Here is an 18,216-nt window from a genome sequence, read left to right on the forward strand (position 1 = left end):
GAGTCTTTGGGCCAAATTCATCTCAGGATAATCACACTGAAATCCAAAGTGTTTCCCCCACAAATGAATTTAGGTCATCTTGTAAAATTTTTTACATAAAAATCTTGTTAGTACACCTGCAATTACAGTATCGTATTGTATTACCTGATAAAAAGCTTGCTTCCTAGTAACAAACATTAAAAAATCAACTCAGAGTATTTTCTTCTACAGCTGTATATAGCTTTCAGCATTAGAAATAGTTTGCATATAGTTCATGATAAATTCCATCTATGTGAGGAGAACTGCTTTTAAGGCATTAGGGATATTGAGCAGTCTATGCAATAAAAAGGGATGTGTTTTCTTCAGTGAAGACATCAGGAAACCAAGCACATTTTCTACCTCCATTTCAGCTTTTTGAAACATTTATTTTAGAAACCAAACTTTAACTTCTGGTGTCCAAAGTGAGTTGTAGGAACATGTGTTCTTCCTAATAAAAATAGGTAGCAGCAGTATTTCTATTGATCTAGAAATATAAAGAGTCTTCTGCTTACCAGTACTGTTAATGCTGCCTTGTTGAGTGGGGTCAGGGCCATGTGTAACCCAATGACATTCAAAGGAGCATTCACATTCATCTTCATTCTTCTCTATGAAGATCACACAAACTTTAGAGTCTGTCATACAGTCTGTATTGTTGCCATTTTGCAGGACAAATGCAGTACTTGGAAAATTAAGGCTTGAGCCTGTGAAATATGAAACACCCTCACATCCTATCAACTACAATGGGGAGCTACAGCTGATAAACACCTCTTAAATCAATATGTAAATGTTTTGGCTACCAGGAATAACCTACATATGGATGTAAATGTCCAAATTTAGGGATCCCAGCTTGAATAGTTGGGGTAGAATGCACATTTAAAGAAATGTCATTGTTTCTTCACTTTCTAAAGGAATTAACAGATGGGGGGGTACTTTAGTCCATGAAACAATGGAACATATAGACTCATGTCATTATTACTTGTGACAAAATCCTGTTTCTGAAAAAAAAACCCACCAAACCCCACTCCTAAACAGTAACTGATTTGCTCTAATGTATACTGTATTTCAGCATAGGACAGGTGGAATTAATGTGATTCATTAACCACTAATAGAATATATTGGGAATGATCAGGTTTGGAGATTTATATTTTATTGTTTTGTTCATTTGGCTTTTTAAGGTTGGTTGTTTTTTTTTTTTAGTAAAAACACACAACAAATCTAACATATGAAACAAACTCCAGGTTAGTTCTTTGCATCGTGAAGTTAAGTTTTGAAAGAGTGTTACAAATATTGGGGAAGAAAGGAAAATCAGGTTCTCTAATCCTGTATGTACTTGTACTGTACTATTTTGGAAATACTTTATAGTACTGAAGTTCGGACAGCTCCTCTCCTTGGTTAAGAAAGCCCATTACTATAGAGAAGCCATGGCTTTAAAGGTATACCTATAAAACATCTGTTTTGATCAATTTTTCATGATCTGTATTGCAGATCTATTTTCAGTTTGCAGATGGACTTAGCCCAGCATACACCAGACTGGACACATACTTCAAAATGCTGTTTTACAGATTAGTGATCTGTAACACTGTAAAATACCAACTTTCCAACAGTTTAATCAGTTATCAGTTTTCTTTTTGTACAGTATTGGTATTCTTTATAAGTTATTTTGCTGTCCTGTTTTGTAAATAACATAAAATTGTAAAAAAAAAAAAAAGGAAAAAAAAAGTAGGCATAGATGGGTTTGTACATATATGTATATATAATGTCAAATAAAAACACAATTAAAAAAACAAATGTTTTGAATGGAGTGAGAGAGTGATCATGTAAACCAATTGTCTGAATTATTATAAAAAAATACTGCTGCACATGATGAAATCCATGAGTTGAGTGGTGTATGAACCAGCTTCAAAGATCTTAGCATTGCTAGTTATTATGCTTGGGCTTTGTTTCTCTACTTTTTCCAAGTATTTTCCCAGGTATTCCTTCTCCCACTACTCCAGGGAGACAAAGACTAATTGTGGCATAACTTACAGCGGGGGAAGAATATTACCTCACTAGCATGCTTCAGCTACTAGGAAGTTTCTCTCCCATTGCTCAGTGGCTTTTGAGCTCAAGCTGATGCTCTCCCTTGCACCATGCAGCCTCCCCATGAGCTAATGTGCTTAAGCTTGTGCAACCACACTGCTACCTTGAGATTTCCATGGATTTGGATGGGTTCACGAATGTAAGGAATAAAACTACCTGTTCAGCCTCTGAAGGAAGGAAAGACAAGGAGCCCGGCCCCAAAAAGTTCACTGACATTTATAGTCAGAACTAGCTAAGAGCAACTACTTACACTAACTTAACCTGGTACCTGACCTGTGCTAGGGTGTGAGCAAAATTAGACCCCTGACCCAAGGGAATATTTTAACCCTCTAGCAATATTTAACCCTCTGGCAAGGCAAGCAGAGACAGAGGGATGGGATAGTGCTATCTGCAGCTAGAACAAGATATATAAGCAGACTTCAGGTTTTGACATATTAATGACATAGACAGTGGGATTGAGTGCACCCTCAGCAAGCTTGTGAATGACACTAAGCTGAGTGATGCAATTGATTCCCTAGAGGGAAGGGATGCCATCCAGAGGGACCTTGACAGGCTTGAGGAGTGGGCCCATGTGAACCTCATGAAGTTCAACAAGGCCAAGTGCAAGGTCCTGCACCTGGGTTGGGGCAACCCTCAGTATCAATACAGACTGGGGGATGAATGGATTGAGAGCAGCCCTGCAGAGAAGGACTTGGGGATATACTGGTGGATGAAAAATTGGACATGAGCTGGCAATGTGTGCTTGCAGCCCAGAAAGCCAATCGTATCCTGGGCTGCGTCAAAAGAAGTGTGGAGAGCAGGTCGAGGGAGGTGACTCTCCCCTTCTGCTCTGGTGAGACCCCACCTGGAGTACTGCATCCAGCTCTGGGGTCCCCAGCACAGGAAAGACATGGACCTGTTAGAGCAGGTCCAGAGGAGGGCCATGAAAATGGTCAGAGGGCTCCTCTGAAGAAAGGCTGAGAGAGTTGGGGTTGTTCAGCCTGGAGAAGAGACGGCTATGGGGGAGACCTTATTTTCTGTCCTCAGGCTGAACAGCCAAAAGACAAATAAAACAAACTCAGCATGGAGTTTTCTCCCCCCCCCCCCCATCACTTTTAGGGTAACAACGGACACAGAACTGGGGCATTGAGCTCATTCCCCTGTAATCTCATCATATAGCACTTTTTGTAAATGTGTCATTCCTCACCTTAAAACTCATTAATTTTTGTCTCTAGTGGTCTAATCTGAAAAGCTACCAAAATCTTCCCAGTGTAGACAGGGCCTTAGCCTTGGATGTTTCCAGCCAACGAGATCTAATAGACTCTACAGAATTGTCCTCCCAGGAACTGTGTAAATTTTGTCCGGAATAGTCACAACATATGAAGACTGGAAGCATTCCAATAGATGCTAGCAGTAAGACTTCAGCTGTGACATGAGGAGGTGTGACCCTCAATACAGAACAACTGATTCAGAGAACACAATTTCTACAAGGAGATCCCCCCCACCCTTCAAGGGAAGAAGAAATGAAACACAACATACAATGCCATAAAAGTTCAGTTAAATGCCCACAGCATGGTTCAGAAAGCCACGTAATTTCCTACCTGCTAGGATGACTTCTTTCACTTCCATGAGAGTCTAAAACACATGTTGTTCAGCACTCATTCAGAGCCAAGGTTTCCTTTCTGCATCAGAGCTCCATAACAACTGCTACTTTCCCAATGTTTTTTTCTATGGAGTCAAAAATCTCTTCCAGGTTGAGCTCCTCACATCTCCCAGCCATATCGGACAAATTGCATCAACAATAACTTAATGCAAAGTCGTAATTGTCAGAACAATGTACTTATTGAAGTCTGCTTTAAGAGATTGCCTTAAAGTGAAAGAAGCTTTCACAATAGCATGAATTTTGCAATTGCAGTGCTTTCAGTGCCATTCTGTCCTCAACTGAAAACTTCCTTCTCCCTTAAAATACTTTCTCAAACACTCCCACAGGTATTATGGAACTCTTCACCTTTCAAAATGTGAACTCCTTGACTGACACCATTTTTTAATCCTTATAAACACTTGTTTCTGTATCATTATACACTGTTCATATGGAGCTCACCTATTCCTTTTGAGGAAGAGAGATCAGAGTCCCTGTTGCTTTTAGCTTCTATTTTTGAAGTGGCTACAACCATTTCTGGTTTTTATTGCCTTATAGTCCCCAAATTATAACTGATAAATATCCTATTGCTTTCCATATCAAAAACTGTGAGCCTCTGTTTCAGTATTGTCTGTTGCCTCTTAGGCCATGCAGTGCTGATCAAAACAACACCTAAAAATCTGCATTGCTGAACACAAGGTACAAGGAAGTGGAGTGCGTAAAGTACAGGACTAGGAAAACACTTAGTAGATAAGGACAACTTATCATTCTTACCTACCAACCCAGAGATCCAAAAAGGCCTCATGAGAATTCAGAGGGCACAGAGAAAGACACCAAAGAGCATTGCCAATATCAGACACCTCCTAATCTTGTGCTAACAATGTGCAAAGAAAAGTCTTATGCTTTCCAAAAGGCTTTTTCCTCCTCTTGTGGCTAATGGGCAGAGCCCATAAAGACAGCAGCAGAAGTTTCAGGAGAGATGATGATGAGGAAGGTGTAGGTAACATGAGAGCTCCCTGTAGAGAGCATATGTGGGCTCTTCTGTTGTTAACCACTGTTTCAGTGGCCTTGAATAGTGTTTCTAAATGGAAAACATTTTTGAGATCCTATGAAAAGCCATGTATAACTACTCTGTCAAAAACACAAAGACAGGGAAACCCACAACTGTGTTATTAATATATGCAAAATTGGTAGTAAATCACTGTGCCTGTTTTACTGGTTCACAGACAGATGAACCAGGCCTTACCTAGAAGCTAAGTGACATTCAGCTCACATCCAGTGAACCATTTTTCTCAGGGGTATGATTTTTTTAACCGAAACATTTCAAATGGGAATGCCTTGTTGTAAACTCCTTTAAACTGAAGTAAAGGAGAGTCTCTCAATATAATTTATTCCAGTAATTTTATGTGAGTAAACTGGTCTAAGGCATAATGATGGTTGAGGAGCTGCATACCCACTGGAGCCTGTACCACTTTATACTGGCATCAAACCAGTACATTTTATACAGCAAAGCATATTTTAAACAGTACAAAAGTTCTGACCATAAAAAAATCCTTCATGAGCAGCGCAATTAGGTTCAGAAGCAGTTACTTAGTGGATCCAGAATCCTCAGCCATTGGGGCCCATAGAAAACTCTTTAACATCAGTGGCTTTTGGCCTAAACAAACCTTTAAGCATCATTGCAGCAGTACAGAGCAGGGTCAATACTGCTAGTGGTGTGTGAGAGCAAGTCCCTTTCTGCTTTCTCTACTGATCATCTCCTTTGGATTTATTCTGTTCACAGTTTGCAGTTCTGGGGGGAAAAAAACCTTTGTTGTCCATGACAAAGCTATAACACGACTCAAATTGAGGTAAAGCAGTATTAATGGATTACAGTTAAATTCAAGCAATATAATGATCACAGTCTAAAGCTTTGGTTACAAACTGGGGAAGGGAGGAATCTAAAGATGAACATGAGGTCCCTTCCTAGACTTCCCTAGTGCATATGTTCCTTGCCTCTTCATTATGATCCCAGAAGGTGGCAAATGTTCCTTCCCATCACTAGGTGGAGGAAAAAGATGGATTTTCTGTTCTGTTGAAAACACTAATTCTCCAGTAAAGTCATGTCTCCCAAAGACACCTGCCTCTTCTACACTATTTATTGCATAATACTGTATGCCATGTGTCTGCTAAATGTCAAGTTTAGAATTTCTCCTGTTCTAGCTTTTTCCTCTACTTATCTTCCCCTCATTGTCTAATATCCTTATTTATTTTCATCATAGTCTTTCTTTTCCTCCAAGCTTTCATCCTAGATGTCTAATCATATACTTATAAATTATATAATCCTGACTACCTTAAAGCATGTATTTACTTTGAGCCATCCACATTGCATGTTACCTGTGTCATCTTCTGCTCTCTCTTCTTTTCCAAAGCTCCTTGTTATCTGTCTTCTGCAACCATCTTCTCAGTTATCAGCTGTTCTCTCATTCTTGCTTCTAGCAAAGCCAGCTTTGTCCACTGCCACCCCTAGTTACTTTCCCCCAACAAAGTGAATTTTGTAATTCTTTTCCAGCTTACTTGCAATGTTCTCATCTCCATGCTTCCCAAAAAGACTATCAGTCTCTGAGAATGGATGCCTTGCTCTTCTACAGATAAGCACTGGGCATATTTTCCAAGATTTTGTGTAGTTCCAGGTGCAATAGTGGATGCAAATCATTTGCAATACTAAACTCTAGCTAATGACATGTATAAGGCCACATTCTTCATTTTGAGACAAACATATACTGTCAACAAAATATTAGTGGGGGGAATAGAGTAACAGAAGGAACACTGGACAACTAAGGAATTACTCTGAGAGCAACTGGGGAGCAGAAGAATTGTGGAGAAAAGCTGATGGAATTTGGTGGAAAGTACAGAGACAGGAATTGCTGGCAGGGGATTGAGCTGTTGGGAAAGGGCCATAGGAGAGGAAGATGGCTGGTATGCTGCTGTAGTGAGAAGGTAGACTGGTTATGACCTCTCTTATCTTTTGCCTCTGCTGTTGCTACTTGCTTTTATTTTTCCACATTTTCCCTGCTGAATTTCAACATCTGCCACAGTAGTTGTGACTGTTCACTGAACTCCTGCTCAGATTTTAGCTAACACACAGCTCATGCTAAGGCCTGATGCATACTGGGAGCAGTGCCATTAGGTCAAGGTGAGAGCAACACATAGGCAGGACACAATGGCCAGGAAGGGCTAAAGGTCATTATGCAGCCATTATCACCTGCAGCTTGCTGTCTCCTGCAGCCATCATCCTTGCATATTGGTTGTCTGGCAGTTTCTTCAGAAACTGCTAACTCATGGAAATGGTATAGACCAAACTTCCAAGCTGGAAGGTATAAATACATCAGCTTACCCAAAAAGCTTTTGAAACGGATCCAACAGCAGCTGGACTGCTGAGGCTTTCGTGCTTCCCAGTGTGATACAGGGGACACCTGCACCATGACAGAGAAGGAAGGATGAGCACTCTCACCGTCAGCTAGCTAACTATTTTGGTTGGACTCGATGATCTTAAAGGTCTTTTCCAACCTATACAATTCTGTGATTCTGTGATTTTCCTCATAGGTGCACGAGTTACAAGTTATGAGTTACAAATTATGAATTAGAGAACTTGTGAGTGAGAAACCTTATGAATTAAGTGATGAATTAGTGAATTCACGTGTTAGACTAGTCTGTACAAAGGGGACTGAGTCCTTGTTTGTCATGTGTGTTTGTTTTCTTTCCTAATGAGTTCATAAAATAAAGTTTAATTTACAGAGTACATTGTCCTGTAAATTTGAGAGATCCAAATGGACCATGACAGTAGTGCCTGAAAAACTTGCAACAGCTAAATACATCCAGTTCCTACATCCCTCTCCTCTCTTTCCAGTTAACAATTCATCCTTGTCAATGATTACGTTAACACGGAATTAAAATGAAGTTTAAGTACAGTAAGTACTCCTAAATAACCCCCTGCATATGAAACACCATATTTAGTCCAGGCTGTTGTAACATGCAAAGGACAGATGGATCAATAAAACTAATGAATCCTGGCTATATTTTGAATTAGCAAGGTACTGGGAAAAATGCTTCTGTAAAAAAAAAAAATCTAGAAAAGTTTTATTTTGGACATTTTGTTTCAGTGAGTCAGAACTGAAAATGGTAACTTTGGCTCTGTGTTATTTATAGTGAAGCTGGAGTGCCAAGGTTCCCTCCTTCCTGTGATGTAGGCTCTCCTACCCAACACCTCCCATCATGTACTGTGTCAGTCAAATCAGCAGAAACTACAGTGTACCTTTCAAGAAGCAGGTCAATTAAAGACAGGTGAGAGGATGAGGAAATGATGCATGAAACATCAGAACAACTCCTATAAAATTACAAAATATTTTGATGTAAAATTAGAAAACATTTTGATTTAAAATCACTGGGATACTACTGAGCCAATATAGCTCTCCAGCTCAGCGTGGTGCTCCTTTCCAGCACAGGTGGTGCTAAAGGTTCTGGGAGCACAAGAACAAAAGTGGGAATTATGCATTGCCCAGGACCATCCCTTAACCATTCCCTGGGGATGGGCACAGGACCCCTTCTCAGCTTAGCAAACAGTAAGCATATTTAATTACAGCTCTCCCTCCCTCATTCTCCCTCTCTCCTTCCAGTTGTGGACAGTGACACTAGAAGGAACAGAGGTACCCAATCTATCAACTCATGGCTCCGTGGCTGGTGTCATTGCCACGGATTTGGTTTTTTTGATAATGGGATGGCCTACACAGCACCGGGTTTGCTGGTGTCTGATGGGATTCATCTTTCTCAAAGGGGAAAGAGAATCTTTGCTCAGGAGCTTGCAGGGCTCATCGACAGAGCTTTAAACTAGACTTGAAGGGGGAGGGGGATAATATCAGGCTTGCCCGAGGGAAGCTGAGGGATGACGTGCCATGGTTAGAGGGAGCGGGTGCCAGTGAGGGCACTCAGCCTGTGTCTCTGAGATGTGCTGGGTATGCTGGGGCACAGCTGAAGTTGAACAGAGTTGAGCTAGGGGATACTGAGGCAATAGGAGCCAAGAGGGAAATGCCAGTGAAATGCCTCAAAGCACACAAGGGGTGTTCTATGAAGGAGACATGGACGACAGCCCAGCTGAAGTGCCTCTACACCAATGCACGCAGCATGGGCAACAAGCAGGAGGAGTTGGAAGCCATTGTACATCAGGAAAACTATGATATGGTTGCCATCATGGAAACATGGTGGGATGACTCGCGCAACTGGAGTGCGGCGGTGGATGGCTATAAACTCTTCAGGAGGGATAGGCGAGGCAGGAGAGGTGGTGGGGTAGCCCTGTATGTTAGGGAGTGTCTGGATAGTTTAGAGCTTGATGATGGTGATGATAGGGTGGAGTGTCTATGGGTAAGAATCAGGGGGAAGGCCAACAAGGCAGATATTGTGGTGGGAGTCTGTTACAGACCACCCAACCAGGATGAGGAGACAGATGAACTATTCTATAAGCAGCTGGGAGAAGCATCACGATCACTAGCCCTTGTTCTTGTGGGGGACTTCAACTTACCAGATGTCTGCTGGAAATACAATACAGCAGAGAGGAAACAGTCTAGGAGGTTCCTGGAGTGTGTGGCAGATGACTTCCTGACACAGCTGGTGAGCGAGCCAATTAGGGAAGGTGCCCCGCTGGACCTCTTGTTCACAAACAGAGAAGGACTTGTGAGCCATGTGATGGTTGGAGGCCGTCTTGGGCAGAGTGATCATGAAATGATAGAGTTTTTGATACTTGGAGAAGCAGCGAGGGGGGTCAGCAGAACTGCCACCTTAGACTTCCGGAGGGCAGACTTTGGCCTGTTTAGGAGACTGGTCGACAGAGTCCCCTGGGAGGCAGCCCTAAAGGGCAAAGGAGTCCAGGAAGGCTGGACATTCTTTAAGGAGGAAGTCCTAAAGGCACAAGAGCAGGCTGTCCCCAGGTGCCGAAAGACGAGCCGGCGGGGAAGAAGACCAGCCTGGCTGAATAGAGAGCTCTGCCTCGAACTCAGGAAAAAGAGGAGAGTCTATGACCTCTGGAAGAAGGGGCAGGCAACTCACGAGGACTACAAAGGTGTAGCGAGGCTGTGCAGGGAGAAAATTAGAAGGGCCAAAGCCGAGCTAGAGCTCCATCTGGCTGCTGCTGTAAAAGACAATAAGAAATACTTCTTCAAATACATTAACAGCAAAAGGAGAGCTAAGGAGAATCTCCAGCCCCTAGTAGACGGGGGAGGGAACACAGTGACCAAGGATGAGGAAAAGGCTGAGGTACTTAATGCCTTCTTTGCCTCAGTCTTTAATAGCAGGGCCAATTGTTCTCTGGGTACCCAGCCCCCTGAGTTGGAAGACAGGAATGGGGACCAGAATGAAGCCCCCATAATCCAGGGGGAAATGGTTAGTGACCTGCTACACCACTTAGACACTCACAAGTCTATGGGGCCTGATGAGATCCACCCGAGAGTACTGAAGGAACTGGCAGAGGTGCTCACCAAGCCCCTTTCCATCATTTACCAGCAGTCCTGGCTAACTGGGGAGGTCCCTGCTGACTGGAGGTTAGTGAATGTGATGCCCATCTTCAAGAAGGGCCGGAAGGAGGACCCGGGGAACTACAGGCCTGTCAGCCTGACCTCGGTACCAGGGAAGCTGATGGAGCAGATCATCCTGAGTGCCATCACATGGCACGTAGAGGATAACCAAGGGATCAAGCCCAGCCAGTACGGGTTCAGGAAAGGCAGGTCCTGCTTGACCAACCTGATCTCCTTCTATGACAAGGTGACCCGCCTAGTGGATGAGGGAAAGGCTGTGGATGTTGTCTATCTAGACTTCAGTAAAGCCTTTGACACCGTTTCCCACAGCATTCTCCTGGAGAAACTGGCTGCTCATGGCTTGGACGGGTGTACTCTTTGCTGGGTAAAGAACTGGCTGGATGGCTGGGCCCAAAGATTGGTGGTGAATGGAGTTTACTCCAGTTGGCGGCCGGTCACAAGTGGTGTTCCCCAGGGCTCTGTGCTGGGGCCAGTTCTGTTTAATATCTTTATCAATGATCTGGATGAGGGGATCGAGTGCACCCTCAGTAAGTTTGCAGATGACACCAAGTTGTGCGGGAGTGTTGATCTGCTTGAGGGGAGGAAGGCTGTACAGAGGGATCTGGACAGGCTGGATCGATGGGCCGACGCCAATTGTATGAGTTTCAACAAGGCCAAGTGCCAGGTCCTGCACGTGGGTCACAATAACCCCATGCAACGCTACAGGCTTGGGGAAGAGTGGCTGGAAAGCTGCCAGGCAGAAAAGGACCTGGGGGTGTTGGTTGACAGCCAGCTGAATATGAGCCAGCAGTGTGCCCAGGTGGCCAAGAAAGCCAATGGCAGCCTGGCTTGTATCAAAAATAGCGTGGCCAGCAGGACTAGGGAAGTGATCGTGCCCCTGTACTCAGCACTGGTGAGGCCGCACCTTGAATACTGTGTTCAGTTTTGGGCCCCTCACTACAAGAAGGACATTGAGGTGTTGGAGCGTGTCCAGAGAAGGGCAAGGAAGCTGGTGAAGGGTCTAGAGCAGAAGTCTTATGAGGAGCAGCTGAGGGAACTGGGGTTGTTTAGCCTGGAGAAAAGGAGGCTGAGGGGAGACCTTATCGCTCTCTACAACTACCTGAAAGGAGGTTGTAGAGAGGTGGGGGTCGGTCTCTCCTCCCAGGTAACAAGTGATAGGACAAGAGGAAATGGCCTCAAGTTGCACCAGGGGAGGTTTAGACTGGATATTAGGAAATTTTACTTCACGGAAAGGGTTATCAAGCATTGGAACAGGCTGCCCAGGGAAGTGGTTGAGTCGCCATCCCTGGAAGTATTTAAAAGACGTTTGGATGAGGTGCTTAGGGACATGGATTAGTGGTGGTCTTGGTAGTGTTAGGTTTACGGTTGGACTCGATGATCTTAAAGGTCTTTTCCAACCTATACGATTCTGTGATTCTGTGATTCCCCCCCACCTAAACCCTAAGCATGGACAGCATAGATAGTGTCAGATAACATGTTAATATTATGCATGTTTGTTAAACTGAATGACAAATTTCACATCTTGCATATCTTCTTGCTGTAACACTTTGCTTTCTATAAGACATAATGGAATGGCATTGGAATTGGACAAGGAAGGTGAAAATTAAGACCTACTTGTAAGAGATTTTACAAAAATAAAGAGGCCTTGTTAAGGGAACAAGCAAGTAACTGCGGGCTCATGAAAGAAACCATAAGTCAGTCAGTTTATAGGAAGTAGTGTTTGAAGATGGTCCAGAAGCTTCTAGAAAGGAAGCATCACCCAGAGTGCTTAGTAACAAAAGAGCAGGCACCTTGACATGAACGATAAACAAGAGCTTCCAGTAGTGTTAATTCTAAATAAAATTTGCTATCGGACCAGGAGCAGATGCATATTCTGGCCTCTAAAGAGCACCTACCATACATTTTAGCAAGCATCCTGCAGTCCAGACCAGCTCAGTGCATTTTATCATCTCTCACTAATTCCAAAACCTGGAGCATAGAAGTTCAAATCAGCAACAGCCTTAAGAAATCTCATTTATTTTTCTTCCAATAGAAGCCCAGCCCCATCTGCCTAAGTACTGTTTTTCAGTCTTTCCTAATTAACAATAACTTACATGGCACAAATACCATTTTCAGTCATAAAATACAGTAAAAGGTGATTTATAAGTAAGGGCTTTTGAGTATTTAGCTTCTCCATTTTTTTTTAATTTCTTACAGTAAGTCACAATTTCCATGCTGCTTTTTTCTCTGTCTCAATACATGCGCAGACAGATGTTTGTCAGAACAACAGATGGTGGTGGAAGATCTTTATCATAGTCATCAGCTGATCTAAACAGCAGGGAAGAGGACTTATTTTTGGAGAAAGCTCAATTTATACTTCAACTGTCAGAACTATTTAGGGTACTTCCATTTCTACATTTTTGAGAAATTATGCCTAGTCAGCAGGAAAAGTGGGATACTGTATGTATATTTAACCTAAGTATTTAACCTAAGCTCCCACTCATCCCCTCCTCCTCAAAGTTATGCTGAAATTAATTCTATGTGTTTTTATAGCAAAAGTCCCAGAGGAGCTGAATGGCAGTAGAAAAGCATGAGGAGCAGCAAGAAAACTGGCAGCAACACAGGGGTCCTATACACAGATAAGGAACGCTAAATAATGCTGTAGCTCCGCTAAGTCACTTAGTGTGGTTTTGCGTGGTTAAATACACTATCCAGTTCAAAAGACTTACTTGTAAGCTAGAAGAGTTCCAAACATAGCAAGGATGCATCTGCCAAATGAATCATCAAGTTACTAACTGGAGCATTGTTGTGGATAGAGTGATGCACTTCACTTGTAAGAGAGAAGCAAAAATATACTTTATTGATATAAAACAGTGAGTTAACAAGGTTCAATGGTAAATGCGACAGTGGTTTAACAAGATTCGATGGCAAGGTACACTTGATTACTTACTGCATAGAGGACAGGGTCAGACAAAACTGTCAGGGAGACTCTCCCGTTGAGTCATGAGGTTTGGAAAAGGATCCCCTTGCTTTCTAAACTCCTTCTCAGAGAGGAGTCTAGGTGCGGCTAGATCCAGTCCTAGTCCCAGACTTGGTCAACGGTTTATGTCTAAAGGATTATATGTGTGCGCAATCAATCCTTTATATCACTTAGCTAAGGTTTCAAAGTTTAGCATGCTATTAGTCACTTACCGAGGATCTGTTGAGGCAAGGAATCTCTCAACCTCAAGGAGTAACCTTGAGAGGCATCCCTGCTCAAGGGGAGATCCTGGCGTGCAGCCTGCTGCCGTGCAGGAGAGCTCAAAGGGCCCTGGGCTGTCCACTATTTAAGGAGTAAGATGATTGACTTATGGTCATATTTGCATACCAGCAAGACATCTGGGTCCCTGCTCCTGACAGCCCTTGGCTACTTTGTTGCCATACGTCCCCAAAATCCAGCACAAACTGGATGCAGCCATCACGACCCCCACTGATGGTTACTGCTTGTGCAGGGAGCAGGGGGGAGCACACTGCCACAAACATACGCATGGGAGGCATACAGTCTTATAGACCATTTGGAAATAGCAATAGCTGCTTTTCTATACAAAGTTGGTTTTATAGGGGTTTTTTTGTTTGTTTAAAGGCTTTAGCTAGCAGCACTACTGGACAGTGAATATTGGCCAGTAACATGACAGTGTTGCATGGTTTTGCTGCTTGTCACACTGTCTGGGGAAAAGTAATATGAGTGTCTGTCATATTAACGTTGTAGCTGGAAATGTCAAGAATAAGACCTCTGGTCTATAGTGACAGACCTCCAAGGGAAAAGCAAACACTCACAACCCTATTATCCTCTTCACTTGTGCAACATGGCAGGCATACATCCAGAAGATTGAATTTTTGAAACAGGAAATTAAGTACCATTCTCTTGAAAGAAGTCAGATTTACATTACATACCTCTGCCTGAAACATGAGAAAAGAACAGAACTCTAGGAAGAAATCCCATTAATTTCTATAAGGACAGCATTAAGAAGAGATAATCAATTCTATTTAGCCATAGAAAAATCAAGTCCTAACACATGTGCATGTATGTAGTTTTATCTATTTAGATATTGAAAATAAATTGATATAGTGATCCTCAGAGACTAAACAGGAGATACATTTTCCTTGAATAAAAAAAAAATTAACCATACAAGTTCAGGGTTCCAAGAAGCCAAATATTTTGAAAATCAACAAACACATTTGAAACCCAGATCTTGCAATGAGGTGGACAGATAGGCCTTTTATCTTCAGTTAAGTCAAGGAGACTCTTCCTGTCCACTCAGTCCCTGAGCTACAGCCCAAGTTTCCACACTCATTTAGTACTTCTATCAAATATTTCTATATGAACACTAATCTTCATGGAACTAATTCTATCAACTCATTTCACAGTAAGACAGAGATCCATTGATCAACAGTGATGTATTCTGGCCTGGGATGTAGAAATATGTAGTTCTCTATTCCCTTAAAGGTTCCTTTATTCAAAATAAGACCTAAAGTACTTGCTTTTAATACCTGAAACCTTTCAGACCATAACCCTTTCAGAGGGTTATTTTATTTTTAACATCTCATTTTCACGAGAAAGCCAGACATAACAGCATTCTGTCAGTGAACTTTGTAAAGTGAATAAGTAAAGTGATAAGTAAAACTCCCACCCAAGTGGATACCAAACTTTGTATAAAATTCTATCAATGACTACTACAGATGGTGTTTTGGGACGCATTCATTTTTAAGTACATTTTACACAGAGATGGCAGTTTCAATTTCTTTACAAATCATACTCTTCACAATTCAGTATTAAGTTTAATTTTTTTAATAGTTAACTAAATAACTGATATTTTATTTTAGGTATTCAACATTCTATCGATAACATGTACTTTCAAATATTTAACAGCTATATCCAAAATGGCACTAATGATTTTTTATGGCTATTTGCCAAAAAGCTATTGTGTATACGAGTCCAATTCAGCTGAAGCCTTTCCATTTTAATAGGAAAAGTGAGTTAGGGGGACACTATTTACCAGAAGCAAATTCCAGTTTTTGGAAAAAAAACAGACACAGTATAATCCAGAAAATTTAACAACTATATTTTTGATGCAACATGCTTACATTGGAGGAGCCCTTACTGATAAAATAGCAAGATACAAGAAACATTCTTTTTTCATTTAAAACTACTGTTGAGAAAAAGTAGGTTCTTTGGAGAAGCAAGCCACTATGAGATTTGGAGGGGAAAAAAAAACCCCAAAAATCTTGCACATCAGATCTTTTATGCTTTTAAGCTTTTACACAAATTTTAAAAAACAAAGCTCTTAATCATCAGTTCTTTGCAGGTTCTCATTGTTTACAGCTTTTAAAGTCTTGACTACCAGGTGTTCTACAAAAAAATTATATATATATACACACACATATATGTGTGCGTGTGTGTGTGTGTATATATCACTGTTCATCCATCCTTCCAACTTGCTGCTGTGGAAGCCAAATAGTTATCATCTCATAGGCCTTTGCAGGCCTCACCAGTTAAGAAACATTTGCAGCTAATGGTCTTGACAGTCAGTACTGGCAAGAAGACTCATTAAAAAATAAAAAAAAATCAGTGGATTATTCGTAAAAGAAGTGGAGTATTTGTAAAAGGATGCACTGTCTAGAGCCTCCTTATCTGCAGAATTTCAATCACTGTTGTTATTTACTAGATCTTGCTTATCTGACACAGTTTTGGTGAAGAATGGGTTGTATGTATAACCTAAAAGAATATAAACTCTGCAACTGCCCCAGTTGGGCAGAGTTCATATCAGCAGAGGCTGTCACTGCTGCTCTTTCTCTCTCCTATAGCTACAGCAATAAACTGCTGCTGTTCTAACCTGATCTAAATTGTAATTCTGGTTATTTCTGTGACACTGTCACCTACAAAAAGCCTGAAGTCCAATTTCCTTGCTTCCATCATAAAATGTTGCAGACAAAAACCACTCTAATCTTGTCATTGTAAGTGAGATTCTGCAGCAGCTGGGTAAAAACAAAAAAAAAAAGTCAAAATAGCTAGAACATAAGGTGTTGTGTGTTATCTAAAAAAATGATGGAGGTCTACATAAAGCTTTAGACCTCAAAAGGTCGTAAAATCATAGAATGGTTTGAATTGGAAGGCACCTTTAAAGATCATCTAGTCCAACCCCTCCCCAGCCATGGGCAGGGACATCTTTCACTAGATCAGGTTACTCAAAGCCCCCTCCAACCTGACCTTGAACACTTCCAATGATGGGACATCCACAACTTCCCTGGGCAACCTATTCCAGTGTATCACCACTCTCATCATAAAAAATTTCTTCCTTATGTCCAGTCTAAATCTACCCTCTTTCAGTTTAAAACCCTTGCCCCTTGTCCTGTCACTACAGGCCCTGGTGAAAAGTCTCTCTCTGTCTTTCTTATAAGCCCCCTTTATATATTGAAAGGCCACAATAAGGTCTCCCCGGAGCCTTCTCTTCTCCAGGCTGGAACAACCCCAACTCTCTCAGCCTTTCCTCATAGGAGAGGTGTTCCAGCCCTCTGAACATTTTCATGGCCCTTCTCTGGACCCGCTCCAACAGGTCCATGTCTTTCTTGTACTGGGGACCCCAGAGCTGGATGCAGTACTCCAGGTGAGGTCTCACCAGAGCAGAGTAGAGGGGCAGAATCACCTCCCTCGATCTGCTCTCCACACTTCTTTTGATGCAGCCCAGGATATAATTGGCTTTCTGGGCTGCAAGCACACATTGGCAGTTCATGTCCAATTTTTCATCTACCAGTATATCCCCAAGTCCTTCTCTGCAGGGCTGCTCTCAATCTATTCATCCCCCAGCCTGTATTGATATTGGGGATTGCCCTGACCCAGGTGCAGGACCCTGCACTTGGCCTTGTTGAACTTCATGAGGTTCACATGGGCCCACTCCTCAAGCCTGTCAAGGTCCCTCTGGATGGCATCCCATTCCTCTAGCATATCAATTGCATCACTCAGCTTGGTGTCATCTGCAAACTTGCTGAGGGTGCACTCAATCCCACTGTCTATGTCATTGATGAAGATATTAAATAGTACTGGTCCCAGCACGGACCTTTAAGGGACACCACTTTTGTTACTGGTTTCCACTTGGACATTGAGCCATTGACTGTAACTCTTTGGATGTGGCCATACAGCCAATTCCTTATCCATCTAACAGTCCACCCATCAAACCCATATCTCTCTAATTTAGCAGCCAGAATGTTGTGGGGGACCGTATCAAAGGCCTTACAGAAATCCAGATAGATGACGTCCATAGCTCTTCCCTTGTCCACTGATGCAGTCACTCCATAATAGAAGGCCACTAGATTAGTCAGGCACAATTTGCCCTTGGTGAAGCCATGTTGGCTGCCTCTAATCACCTCCCTGCCTTCCATATGGTTGGACATGTCTTCCAGGTGGATCTGTTCCATGATCTTATCGGGCACAGAGGTGAGGCTGATTGGTTGGTCAATATAGTAGGATCAGTTTTATAACCTTTTTGACAGATTAAGTTTAATTTATTCCTAGAAATCCCCAAAGACACTCCACTCATCCCTTTAGACAATACATTTCCATGCTTCAGTATTCTTACTACGAGAAAATGTTTCTTCACATCTAATCTGTACCTTCTTGCTGCAGATGGGACCATTACTTTTTACCCTATCTATTACGGGCATAGAACACTGGCTGCTTTTCTTTTTTGTGCCAGGGCGGGGTGGGAGGGGGAGATATTTGGGCACAATTATGATGTCTCTCTTCAGTCTCCGCCTCCTCTGAGCTAAGCTATTTGCATTCGTGCAAAGTCAAGCTTTCAAAACTTCTCACAAGTTGCATAGTTGTCTTCTGGAGTATCTCCAGCCAAGTGTGCTACCTTTCTTAAGTGTGGTAGCCATAGCTGAACACTTTAATCCTAGTTGTCGTGGTTTAACCCCAGACGG

This window comes from Ciconia boyciana, chromosome 4 (assembly GCF_034638445.1).
Source record: "Ciconia boyciana chromosome 4, ASM3463844v1, whole genome shotgun sequence".
Classification (NCBI taxonomy): domain Eukaryota; kingdom Metazoa; phylum Chordata; class Aves; order Ciconiiformes; family Ciconiidae; genus Ciconia; species Ciconia boyciana.